General features: G+C 45.1%; 1 protein-coding gene across 7 annotated transcripts in view; it reads left to right on the forward strand.

The window, feature by feature from the left end:
• The window catches only part of DAGLA (diacylglycerol lipase alpha), a 104,951-nt gene that overhangs the window by 41,397 nt on the left and 51,106 nt on the right, over positions 1 to 12,448 (forward strand). For all 7 annotated transcript variants that reach the window (XM_087920845.1, XM_026720111.2, XM_087920846.1 and 4 more), the window contains exon 2: positions 11,102 to 11,231. The gene's annotated coding sequence lies outside the window, so the exon portion shown is untranslated. The remainder of the gene's footprint in view (positions 1 to 11,101; positions 11,232 to 12,448) is intronic.

Raw genomic sequence — 12,448 nt, forward strand, 5'->3', positions numbered from 1 at the left:
AGGTGAACATAAATCCGTTTCATGTCATCCTTCTTTACATTTGGGAAATTAAGAAAAGCTATTAAGAGGAAAAGAAAATTCTAATTGATATTAGAATAACCTAATTTAATGGGACCTGCCAGAAAACATTGGCTGTAAGTAAAAGTATACTGCTGGATAATAAAGCTATATTAAGTATTATATAAAACCTTTGAAACCATATTTTAGGAACACTGAAGAGTTCTAGTGTTTTGCTCAGCCGATAATGTATTTTTGCTTGATTTTCTGTTTTATTATTAACAATTTTGGTGAGTGTTTACTTATTTAATTTTGGCTAAACATTCATCATAAGCCAGACAGAAACCTAAAAAGTTAGGTTCTATGATTGTAGAAAGCCACAGTTCTACAATCCTAATCTTCCTTCGTTTGTGATGATTAGATAGGGTATGCCTTCTGTTTTGCAACTGATAGTGGGAAAATATTAAAAATGAATGAAGAAACTAGTTCCATAGATAAATATGTTTGCATAATCTTATGCATTAGAAATATGAACTGTCTTTTGCTTGTAGCTAGTTTTCCAAGAAACAAACACTTGGAGACTTGGAAAAAAAACCTGGTGGGAAGAGAACATGTATGCTTTCTACATGCAGTATTTTGCACATGTTTATTATGCTGCATCCCTTAAATCAGTGAAATCTTTTCTCCTGAAGGAATTTTTCAAGGCCATTAATTTTGGAAAGATATTATAATAGTAGGATGGTGAGAGCTGTGCAAAATTAAAACAAACCTCTGTCTTGGATTTTAGTTTTCATATGTGCATTATATTCAGTTTGTTCAGAGTTTTTTCAAACAGATAGGAATTTGTTTTCTGAAACCCCTGATCCGCAGAATGATTGCTACAGCATTTTTTCACAGGAGAACATGCTTCACTCTTTCAGCTGCACTTTAGAAAGCTGCTCTGGATAACCTGGCTGAATTCAAGTAATTTTTTCCCCTTAGCTTCTCATGGAATCCTATCAAGTTACTGTGGAACCATAGAGTTTTGTAAAATGCAATTTGAAAAACTCTGCCTTACCTAATTTGTAGAAGCAGGACTCTATAGAAATAAAAAGCCAAAGGCTCTACATATTTTTTTATTTTCCTTCCTTCCTTCCTACCTACCTATCTACCTACAACTGTTATATTGTTGAATATATATATAGCTTTTTCTGTAGCAAAGAAGCTCTGTACTCCATTGATTGGAGAATGGAATGTTGAAATGTCCCTTCTGTTTAAAATTTAGAAATATGCATAAAATAATAAAAATCTTTTGAACCTTGGCTAATTGGACTTTAAAAAGCCATGTGCAATGTAAAAAACATAAAGTCAATCATGATGCTCAAAACATCATGCTACAGTAGAAATAGTATTGATATAAAACCATTGAATTTTGTTCTGAACAGAGAACAAAATTTTCAAAACACAAAATGCTTTGTTTTGAACTGTGTATTTTTAAAATGCTTTTTTGAGCATATAGTGTTTTAACTTGAAACAGTTTGCATATCTCTGTTTGAAACAAACAATAAGAGAAAATTCCTCAAATCAGAAATTATTGTCCAAAGTAGAAAGCTGTCCTTCAGTTTTAATTTCCCTTGCATTTATTGGAATTGCCTCTGAACAACTACAGTAAGAGGGAAGATTTTAGCAGATGAGAAGGCTATTGAGAGTTTGTTACTTCAGCTCAGGATTTACTCAGGCTGTCAAACTCATGGCCCACGGGCCATGGCCATGCCCAGCTTAGCGAAGGGGGGGAAAGTCTCAATACATCACATGATGCTGCCTTGATGACATGTGTTTGACGCCCCTGGTTTTGCATGTAATAAATGTAAATGCTGTATGTATGTAAATGCTAACTGCAGTAGCTAACTTTGCTTCTGGTGCTGCTGGCACTTTGTCACTTTGGTTAAGGCTCAGGATGTTACAGTCTTTAGCATATGAGGGAAGTGGGTTTTAATTACTCATTTTCTGCTATCTTTTTATAAAGTTTAGAAAACATCCACTTAGAGAAGCTTCAGCAGAAATATATAAGTCAATCTGCATGTTTCCTGGTGGTAGTTTGTAATGCAGTTTCAGGTACTTTAGCTTAATCCCTTCTGAAGATACAACGCTGGTTGTGGCAGGCAGATTTGAGGGAATGATTTGAAATATCACATTAGCATCCCTTAACTATATGCCGTTACAAATTACATCCAAGTTCAGAAAGAGAATGGGTTTTTTTAGTAAGGCTGAGCTAAAATGCCCCTCCCCAATAACCAAAAAACATTTGTGAAAGATGAAATCATATCCTTGAAAGCAGAACAATCTTCAGATTGTGAAAATGTGAAATTGTGAGGCAGAAAGAATTCTATTCATGAGCTTTAAAATAGCAGCCTGAAGACTGATGTTTTATACATATCCTAATTGCAGATTTCCGTTTGAATTGCTTATGGTAAGAGTATGCCATCTGGTGTTCTTCTGAATATAGAGATTAGTGATATGAGTAGCTGTAATAAATATAATATAGATTGGGATATTCAGTATTTCTTGTTTTCATGTCTTTCAAGTAAGACAGTAAGCCGGGCATAGAGTTCTTTTGGCAGAAATTAGGTCGAATGGTTTCCTGATGCTAAGAAATAAATATGTTTTATAATATATTTGGAATGTGTACCACAAAATACCCATACTGGAAAAATTCCTGAGAATAACAGCTTCACATAGCTATGAAATTGTTTCTTAAATTACTTCTTTTAATGAAGTATATACAGGTTTAAACTACTTTACTCAATCCTAGGTGTGGGGTGGTATCCATTAAAAAGTTTTTGTGTTAAATTAGACCAAAGCTCTTTGTCACACAACATTGTATCTCTTGCTGCTTAAACAATGCAGGAAACAATAAGGAAAGCTCACATAATATGATTGCCATAGTATTTTCTGCTTCCATCCTGCAACAGCTGTCACTCAAAGGGTACACTACTATTGACCGTAGAATATGTTCCATCTGAGACTAGATTTTTCTGGATACAAGTAACAATAGCAAATATTCCTTGCCAAACTAAATATAGTCATTACTATAGTCCAGTGGTCAGGGAACAGGGGTAAATTACCCCAAATGGGGTAAAAGTGAAAATCTGGGGGTAATGAGGAGGTTGCGCTGGCCAATGGCGGAACTATCGGCATAGCAGCAGTTATTAAAACACCCTTGAGGCAAATTTATCCCCTCCACCCCACCCTTGTTTCCTGGGTCGGAAATGACTCCAGGCTAGATTCTGCAAGAGCCGCGCCGCCCGTTTTTAGGGAAGGCGAGCTTCTGGCATAGGGCAGAGCATTTTGGGAAAAGGACGCTTTCCCACGCTGCGATGACCGCACGCTTCGCGCGCAGTTTGTGTCACCGTGGCTCCCAAATATCATCCTCCCTTCCCGCTTCCTCGCCCCCAGGCCCTGCCTGCCTGCCAACTAGCCAGCCAGCCCGGCTCCCTCCCCAAGCCTCTCATATCACTGCCAGGCACACAGGAAGCGAAGAGGCACCTGCAACTGCCGCCTTGGCCCCGAGAAAATTCCCAGAAGCCCTCGGAAGCCTGGTGACATTTCATTCCCTGGAGCGAGCTATCCCGCCTTCTTCCCAGCCGCGGGGGGGGCACCTCCTCCGCCTCGACCTCCAAATTATGTGTCAGCAGCCTGAGGTGGCCGGGAGGGGAGAGGCCGGGAGGGTAACGTCTGCGTTTATAAATTTTTTGGGGGGTAAGAGGTAAAAAAGTTCCCTGACCCCTGCTATAGTCTGTTTCTTTTTATGTCTTAGACTCATTCATATAAAGGATGGACAGGCAGACAGACACTTACTCATTCACTCACTCTCTTCATTCTGGAAAAAAGTATATATTAGTAGTTTAGTCCTGGAAAAAAAAATCAATCTTTCTTTATCATCTTTTTAGGAATATATTTATGGCTGTATAGTATCTGAGTAATAATTCATTCAATCATTCTCTGTCCATCCTTTTCTCTCTAATACCCCATTTTTTGTTTCCACAATTGCCATATTCTTCCATTTCCAATCTTCTTTTTTGGGATTGTTTATAATTAATTTTTGTATCTATAATATGTATATTCCATTTTTCCTCTTGGAGCAAAAAGTAACACATCTAATGGAGAATGTCCACTCATTTTATGGCCACAGCAATAACTAATTAGCTAACTTCTGCTGAAAGGTAATGACTGATGCCATGTCACCATTGGATGGAATGTGAACTTGATCTCCTATCTCATTTTAAACACTACTACATAATATCATAAATATAAAGTTGTATAAGTTTATGCAGTAAGTTGTACCATTAACTTAAAAATCAGTTAACAACATAGCAAAATAACCACGTGAGAAAGAGCTGCTCATGCATATCTAGCCCTTTTTCCATTGAGCTGTCTCGAGCGTCCAGGTTGGGAGGAGCTCCAGTCTCGGCTCTTACAGGCTGAGCTTGAAATTGAGGAACGCCCCTCACCGTCACGTGATCCTCGGGCGCTCCCCAGTTTTTTGCTCAGCCTCGTGGCAAACAGGCTGTTTTTCCCTTGCTCGGTCGTTCAGCATTCTAGGCCTCTCCTTCTCATCGCTTTCTACTGGATCACCGCAGGCAGCGCAGGACTTCAGGTTTGAACTCCCAGGAGTGTTTTTAACATCCGAACTGTTTCCTTAAGGGAGAAAAGAGCGCTTCGAGCGCTGCCCCCCACCGCTTCGTTTGCCGCCTAATCGCTCCGCAGGCCGCCGCTTGGTTTCTGCCTGCCTCTCTCGCTTTAGCCGCCGTTCCCCCGAACGCCATCTAGCCCAGGAACGCTTCCCTGGTTCTCCCAGGGTCAATTTCTCTATTTTTCCCTGGGAGTTTACCGCCGCTGGGGCTGCCTCCGTTACTTGCGGCCTCCATCTTGGGCCCCTGTGGCGTCCGCCATCTTGGGTGTGCCCTGGAACAGCCGCCATCTTGTGAGTGGCCGCATGGCCGTCCGCCATTACTAGAGGCCCTTTTACAGGCCGCAGCCTTAACTGATCATTAGGCAGCCTGGGACTCCCACGCTCAGCCTGTCTTTCATTCTACCGACAGGCCTCCTGCAGAAATAGGGCCCGTTGGCCCTGCAGCCTTTTCCCCAGCAGGCGAAGTAGCAGCTCTGCCCCCCACCCCTTCCCGGTCCGTCCGGCAGGGGTAGCTGCCTGGCGTTCACCTTCTGGCTGATTGGTCTCTGGGCTGGGCCCTGGTTCGTACCAAACCTCTATTTTAAACAGAAAAAATTTTTTGACTAAAAGGGTGTGTGGAACGTGCGCTGGGATTCCCGGCCTCCATGTAGGCCGCATCCAGACCTGGTTTCAGCTTACATTATTCCTTCTACCTGCGGCCCCAGGGTCATTGGTTTTTATCTGAGGCCTACCAGTAGGCCGCATTGTTTCCCTGACTCCTGGGCAGATCCTGGGACTGCTCAAATACTTGCAATCCTGCCTAGGTCCCTTCCCGGTTCGCCCGGCAGGGACAGCTTGGCGTTTATTCTGGCTGATTGGCCCCGGCTAGGCCCTACTTCCCAACACGTTGCAGAACAATTCTGTTGCCTTGACAAAAAGGGGTGCAATACGAGCACTGGGAGTTCCAGCCTCTGCTTAGGCTGTACCCAGACCCGTTAACCGCCTCGCATTAACCAGAAAATTTATTTCCTTTTTCTCTCCTCTCCAGATGGCAGACGACAATACCTCTCGTGGCACTTCTCTGAAGGCCAAGGCTAAATCCCACCACCTGCGCAAACAGGCACAGGAACCATCCAAAGCTTCCCAAAGGGATGCCCTCAGGCGACATAGGGCCCTCGAAAGGAAATTGACAGACGCTCTCAGGAGTCAAGCTCTGTGCCCCGGGACCCTTCCGCTCCATCAACCTCCACCCATCCTCCTCTCCCCTCCTCTCCTGCTTCTGCTTCTTCCCCACAGCCTGGACAGGCCCCTGAGGTCACCTTGCCCACCACTGCTGTAGAACTGCGCCCGGAGGAGTCTCACCCACCCCCATGGCGGAAATACCCGAAAACCTAATGCAGGCTATGGAACTGGCCATCCGGCAAAGGGTAGCGCAACAGATGCAGCAGCTGGCCGGTCTGGCTCCTCGGCCTGCGGCCCCGAGGCCCTAGGATCAGCGGCCTCGCTTGGTCAGGCAACTCCCCAAGGGGACTTAACCTTACCTTTGGAGATGGAGGGGATGGAGGCCCAAGAACCCGGGACCCTTCCCTCTTTGGGGACGAACAGGACCTTGACATGGGGTCCCTCATAGGCAGCGAACTCTTTTCGGGAACAGGCCCCTAGAGGGGGACATGTCGGAGGACGAGGGCCTCTCTCCAGGCCAGCCCGCGTTTTTAGGGCTCTTTAAACCGCACCTATTTAGGTCCCTCCTGTTCAAAGCCAGGACTACCTCGGGCCTGAACCCCCTCCCCACCAGCGGCGGCACGGGTTCCTCCCGACTCTCTCTCTCTCAGCCCGTGGTGGAAACTGAGGTGATCCCTGTCCCGCCCATATTCTCAGACATGGTCTCTAGGCAGCTGGCCTCCTCGGGCCCCCTCCCCCCCCCAACGCCCAGGACAAGCGGTTTTTTAACCTGGAACCGCAGTTCTCCACCCTGCTCGATCCCCTCCCCGTGGACGAGCCCGTGGTAGGCCTGGCTTCCCGCTCTACTCCCAGCGACTCACTCGATGCTCTCCAGCCCGAGGACAAGCGAGCTGAACTGGCCCTGTGCCGCGCTCACCTCTCTGACGCCTGGGCAGTCAGGGCCTCCACTGCCGCGTCTTTTTCACCAGGTCTTCCATCAAGTGGCTCCAGCAGCTCAAGCAGCATGTTCCCGCAGCCAATCTCAGGGCGCACCAGGACATTGCCAAGATCCTGGCCGCGCCGAAGCTGCAGACGCCACCTTCCAGGCGGCAAAGTTCTCCACCAGGGCCATTTCGTCCCAGGTTACCGCCCGCCGTCTACTCTGGCTCCGCCACTGGCAAGCGGACGTTAAAAACAAGACTAAGCTAGCATCAGCCCCATCTCTGGGGGAAGTTATTTGGACCGGTTCTCGACCCATTCCTGGCCGAGACCCGAACAAGCGCAAGTACCTCCCTTCCCTCTCTAGGAGGTCTGACTTCAGAGGTTCCTCTCCCTCTCCTCGCCAGGGTTCTTCCCATTCCTCCTCCTTTTCCAGATACTACCGATCCTCTCCCTACAGATCTCCCTACCGAGCGGAGCCGGATGGGTCCGGAGGTAACTCTTCCAGGAAGCCCTCCCGGGATCCGGAGAGGTTCGCTCCGCTGTTCCGATAATGCAGTCGTCCCCAGGCGCTTGCTTTAAAAAAAAAAAAAAAAGGAGAGAGGAAGGAGTGCGAGAAGGCCAATCTCTACTCCGACCTCTAACCCCTGCCTGCAACAGGCTCCTACCCCAGGAGCTCTCTTGTCCCCCTCACCCTGCCCTGGGCGACTGGTCGGCAACACATCTACCCCATCCAATGCTAGCTGGGGCCCCTCCTTGCGCTCCCGGTCCTCACACAGATCTCTAGCCTTCACTACTACTTTTATCCCCAGACAAGGCAGCCCTCGGCCAGCTGGGTCCTTGAGTAAAGTCGTCCGCCTCGCCATTGGGCGGAACCGAACCTGGCTCCCCGGGGCAGGCTGCTGTTCGGGGAACTCGCTACGTCCAGGCAATTGGTTCCCGGGCCTTCCTGATCCTAGCAGAGGGGCCCCTCCTCCCCTCCTTCTCTCTGTCCCAGAGTTCTCCCAGGGAATTCCCAACACGGGTCGACCTTCCCAGTCTCTTGAATCACGGTTCCAGTGCACATCTGTTGGCCTCCTTGGCGGGACTGCCTTCTGGACAGCTCCGCCTCCTCTTTAGGCCCCTTGTTGAGACATTCCAACCTCCAGGGGTTCCTCCTGTTGGGCATGCCTTCCAGCGGGTCTTCAGGGTCCCAGGAGAGATTCTATACCAGACGGGGCCCCACCCGCAGGACTAGCCAAGCTTTGGTATGTCCCAACCTGGACGCCGAGACAGCTCAATGGAAAGGGGCGTTGGTTCTTACCTGATACGCTTCTTTTCATGGAGCTGTCGAGAGCGTCCAGCCCCACCCGTAGGCCGTCTGGTGGGAAACCTGGCTGTTCGACTGAGCAATCTAATATATTTCTTCTTCCTGAGTGTGATGAGAACAGGACCTTCCTTCTCGTCTGCGCAAAAACCTGGGGAGCGCCCGAGGACCACGTGACGGTGAGGGGCGTTCCTCAATTTCAAGCTCAGCCTGTAAGAGCCGAGACTGGAGCTCCTCCCAACCTGGACGCTCTCGACAGCTCCATGAAAAGAAGCGTATCAGGTAAGAACCAACGCCCCTTCTAGTTACTTTGTTTACCATCTCCGGCTGTTGTGCAATATTGCAGAAAAGTGATTGCCCATCCTGATTAACTAGATCTGTGGCCTATTGTATAACTTACCAGTTCAGATATCTGGTAAGAGCCATGCTTCTACAAACTGGTCTGGTTGTATCTACAAGCTCCTTCCATGAGTGAATGTGGTTCCATCCATACTTGGTTTAGGATGTCATATGGGCCAGCCAGAGAAGTGTGCTTAACATGACCCAGTGGGCATTATTATAGCAGTAGGCATGTAATACCACTTTTTGTGTGAGGGTGGAGGTTCATTTTCTGAGCTTGTGGGTTGATTTCTAAAATTTTGTTACCAGGCTAGGTAACATTTTCAGCAGAGTTTAGGTGATGTCAGTGTCAGTGTTCCTCTTTTGTAAGGGCGGTGTGGTTAGTAGATTTTGTGATGGGGAGTCACATCAGATGAGGGTTTTGTCTAAACCTCAAATGGACTCAGTTTTCAGCTATAATACTTAAAATAATGTGATATTCTGAATGAAAATAGCACCTTCTACAGTATAGCATATCATTGGAACAACAAATATCAGTAACATGCTGGCATTTCCTAATCCTTCTGTGGCAATTAACACCACAAATAAAGGATTTGTTAAAGTATTTGATTTAGTTATATGCAGTCTCTTTTATGGTGAAATGGGCCTAGAAGCAAACAGTATATAAATAAATACTTGCATGCAATCAGTTTTCTGGCAAAGAGTTTTGCCTCTTGATCAGGGTTCTGGGCATTTTTAAAGGTTCCATACCTGAAAATGTTTGAAAACATCTACTTTAGATAAAATTATCGTTAATCAACTCTAATACAGATTGCATTGTTCTTTGTCTCTGCTCATTATCTGGAATAAATTTATTATAGAGGCAGGGTACACATATTGGGTTAAGCCAGAGTATTATTTTATTATTTGAACATACAAGTTGAGTAATAACTTTATTGATCCTGAAATTTTCTTCAGAGAGAAATAGAAATTATATGAAATATACTCATATGCTATGTGTTTCTATCATCATAGTAAGTGAATAATTTTAATAATTCTTCATCCATTGTAAACCACCCATTGCCATGTATGTGAAATGGGAAGATATAAATGGATTGAATAAATCAAATTCCATCAAAATTAATTGAATAATGAATAAATCAAATTTATATAGCTATCCATCTCATGAGAATTGAGTTAGTAGAACCGTTGTCTTTTGTTTGTTTGTATATTTGTTTGTTATGATTTGGCTTCGGTGGTTAAAAATAAGTTAAGCAACCCAGAAAAGCAGGAATACTGCTTTTTGTTATATTTCTGATACTTATTTACTACAGAATTTATTTAGATTGCATTTTCCCCATAGTTTGATCACCTGTTAAAATAAAGCATATACTATTTGTGTTTTAAAAGCAATTAAGTATAAAAAATTCCTCCCAGAAGGCATACATTTTTCCTCATCTCTCTTATTTCTAAAAATGTGGGTATACTTACACATATACAGTTCTACAGTTTTTTAAAATGCATTATACTCTTGCTCATTATGAAATTATATGAACCTCTATGCAAGTTTCTAATGTTTTAATAGAATATTGAAGAAGAATTTTGTAGATTTTTCAGGAGGACTTGGTCCTCTCCAGTAGTGAAAACTTGAATAAACAAGGATAAATACTAAGCATTCAGGCAGAAATCAGTATTCCAATCAAGGTATCATCAAAGAGGAAATTGCATCTCCATCAAAACTGGCAAGTCAATCTACTATACAAAACAGGCAGCAAACCCTGTACTCACTTGTACCAAGCTCCAAGAGCCTCAATAACTTTGTAATTCAGTCCTGAGCTATATATATATTCCCTTATATTGGAATTCTTATTTTACCCAAACCATTGGTTCATTTTGTTAATTCCTACTGCCGATGGGATCCAGAAGAAGAGCCTCTCTTCTGTAGCGTTTATTCTCTGGAACATCCTGCCACCAGGGGTGAGATTTGCTCCCACCTTACCCCTGGTGGGCTGGATGTTCCAGAGGCTTGATGCTACAGCAGAGAAGGCTCTTCTTTTAGTTCCCATCAGCCAAGAGTTCCTTAAATGACTGGATCCATAGCCAGCCTCCTCTACCAGCATGAGTAGGGTGGGCTTGTCTTAACCAGATGAGATGACTCATCGAGTAACCTGGACATGAACCCTGCCATGGAAAACTTTAAAGGTCATAACCAACACCTTGAACTGCACCCATAAGCAAACCATCAGTCAGTGCAGCTCATGAGACAGTGCTGTAGCATGGGTCATTCTATGGGCCCCAAAGACTAATGCATTTCAAGGGTAGCTCCATGTATTGCTCATTGCAATAATCCAAATGAGAGATGACTAGGGCTTGAGTGACTGAATGCATAGAGTTGTCCACAGTTGTCCAAAGGCTCTCCTAGCCATGACCATCACTTTCTAGATTTCCTGTGGAAGAGGCAAAATTGCTTCAGTGCTGTTCTTTCTCTTTTAGTATTTTTCTCAATATGATAACACTATATCATCTTATTCTCTTTCCTTTATCCCATAGTCTTTTGGCTAAATAAGGGTATAGAAAGAAGTGGATAAATTATGCCTCCCTCCCCCACATTTCACATGCTTGGAAAAATTTTTGCATTGTTAAACAGAGGGATGGTATCGATGATGGTAATAACAGTGTATTAACAAATATTCACTGAGCTGCTTTTTTCTTCTCCCTGGGATTTTCAGTGGCTACAGGGTGACTATGCTGGTTCCTCCTTCATTCACAAAGTCTACATCCATGGATACAGACTTTCCCAATAAAGCTTCTTGTGACAGAAGAATGTGCTTCTACTGGATTACATGCTCTGCATGCTATGTAAGCATATCTTGATCTCAGTTATTTTTCTTTCTTTTGTCTAAAGCTGCATGGTTTTCTGTTCCACAACTTAAGATAGAATTTTCATAATCTTGTTCATGGAGACTAACGGTGAAAGATTAGTTATCTAACTTAACCCTTTTTACTGTGTTCATAATTGTAGGTCTTCTCATATACAAAATCTGAATGATTTATTCCTTTTAATTGTGTGTTCCTTTCATTTAACATTTACCTTGCTTTTACAAGTAATTCTCACTTACCAATTACCTCATATAATGCCCATTTGAAGTTACAATGTTGCTGTTCTCAGTCATGTTATCTCCATTACACTCATCAATATGCATTGTCCTGTGTCTGACTTGTTTCTCCCTCGAGCTGCTCGGATCATCCAGAGAGTGGGAGGTGCTCCAGTCTGTGTCTGTGTAGGCTGAGCTTAATTACTGAGGAACGCTCCGCCCTCTATCACGTGGTCCCTTGCAGCGTTCCCCAGTTTATGCTCAGCCTTCGCAGAGTTAGGCTGTGTGTTTTGATTGTGCTTCTCACTCTTTGGCTGATTCAAGCAGGATAATAATAATTTCAGGTTTGTTCTTAACTTTCCTTAGCCTCTGCGCATTTGAGGGTGCCTTGGGATCCAGGGGTGCGCGTTTTTCGCCCCCAGGGGGCTGAGCGGGCGGCTTAGCAGCGCTTTAGCGCTAACCCCCCCCCCACACACACACACCCTGCCGTTTCTCTTCTCCCGTTCCTGCCTTGTCGTCCTTGTGCCGCCCACAGCGGTCCGGATCTATTGCACTGCTGGTTTTCCCCCCATTCAACGCCGATAGAGGCGATTTTAGCGTCCTCGCCCTCGTGGCTTGCAGGACTCATCCGCCCTGAACAGCCCGTTTCTCTTTTTTACATCGTCTCCCAGGCGGCCGCCATTTTGGGCGTCGCCTCGTGGCCGGGCGCCATTTTGAGGCCTCCATATTGCTGCGACGATCTTGCTAGCCCTTGCCTCAGGCTCCCAAGCCTAGTAGGGCCTCTCTCTCTCTCTCTCTCTCTAAAAAGGAAAAAAAACAAAAAAACATCAAATTATATTCATTGGTGGTGAAAGTGTTGGCTCCCGCAGCAGAGCTCAGGGCGTGGAAGCAAGTGCAGCCACTCCCTCCCGGGGGGGGGGGGCAAGCTGCCCGAGGCCTTTATTCCTGGCGTTAATTTGACTAATTGGCTTTTTCTACCAC

The sequence above is a fragment of the Pseudonaja textilis genome, chromosome 1 (assembly GCF_049901715.1).
Source record: "Pseudonaja textilis isolate UNSWEBS1 chromosome 1, rPseTex1.2, whole genome shotgun sequence".
NCBI classification, from domain to species: Eukaryota; Metazoa; Chordata; class Lepidosauria; order Squamata; family Elapidae; genus Pseudonaja; species Pseudonaja textilis.